This window comes from Suncus etruscus, chromosome 3, assembly GCF_024139225.1.
Source record: "Suncus etruscus isolate mSunEtr1 chromosome 3, mSunEtr1.pri.cur, whole genome shotgun sequence".
NCBI classification, from domain to species: domain Eukaryota; kingdom Metazoa; phylum Chordata; class Mammalia; order Eulipotyphla; family Soricidae; genus Suncus; species Suncus etruscus.
This window is the reverse complement of record NC_064850.1, coordinates 90,930,109-90,931,317: the sequence shown is the minus strand read 5'-3', so window position 1 is coordinate 90,931,317 and position 1,209 is coordinate 90,930,109.

Below are 1,209 nucleotides of genomic sequence, written 5' to 3'. Positions count from 1 at the left end.
GACGCAGAAGGACAGTGGTTAGAATCCCGGCATCCGATATGGTCCCCCCAGCCTGCCAGGGGCGATTTCTGAGCATAAAACCAGGAGTGACTCCTGAATGCTGCCGAGTGTGACCCCAAAAAACAAAAAATAAAAATCTCAGAAAAATACAGCCAATATTAGTGAATTTTTGTGCTTTCTCTTCTTCCCTCCTTTATTTGTGTTCAATTACATACCAGACACAGAGCTCCACGGTTTTCTATTGACATGCATTTTCAGACATTTTCTTCTGAAATGTCTAACCTGTCAAATTATTGTATCAGACATCAGATATTATTGTTTTATTTTAGAAATTTGAATTCTCTGTGGTTTTTATGCCATGCTTAAACTTTTGAATTACAATAATAATAACTTTTAAAAATTAATATTGTTTATTAGCATTGTTCTCTTGGTCCTCAATTCTTATTGAACCCATATTATCATTTATTTTTCTTATATTCCACAAATGAGTAACATTATTATGTCTATCTCTCTTTCTCTGACTCACTTAACTCACCCTAGTAATCTTCATATCGATCATGTATATCCATCTTCATATCGATCATGTATATCCATAAGCAAATTTCATGACTTCAGTTTTTCTAACAGCTGTACAGTTTCTTTATCCAGTCATCTGCTCTGGGGCATTTGGGTTGTTTTTCCTGGATTCTGGCTATTGTAAATAGTGTTGCGATGACCACGGTAATGCAGAGGTCTTTGTTGTGTTCTGTTATTTGCTAGTTATTTCCTAGTGTATATCCTTAGGAATGGTATTGCTGGATGACATAGAAGCTCAATTTCTAGTTTTTTTTTGAGCAATATCCATATTTTTTTTTCCAAAAAGGTTGGACCTATCTACATTCCCACCAGCAGAAAATGAGAGTCCCTTTCTCCCCACATCCATGCTAGCACTGGTTGTTCTTGTTCATTGTGGTGTGTGCCAATCTCTATAGTGTGAGATGATATCTCATTGGTTTTTGAGTTGCATCTTCATGATTATTAGTGATATGGAGCATTTTTATGTACCTTTTGGCCATCTGTATTTCTTCTTTGAGGAAATGTCTGTCTATTTTCCTCACCATTTTAGATGGTATTAGGTGTGTTTTACTTTCTAAATTCTACCAGTGCCTTGTATATCATAGATATTAATTAGTGGGTATTGGGTGAATAGTTTCTCCCACTCCATGGGTT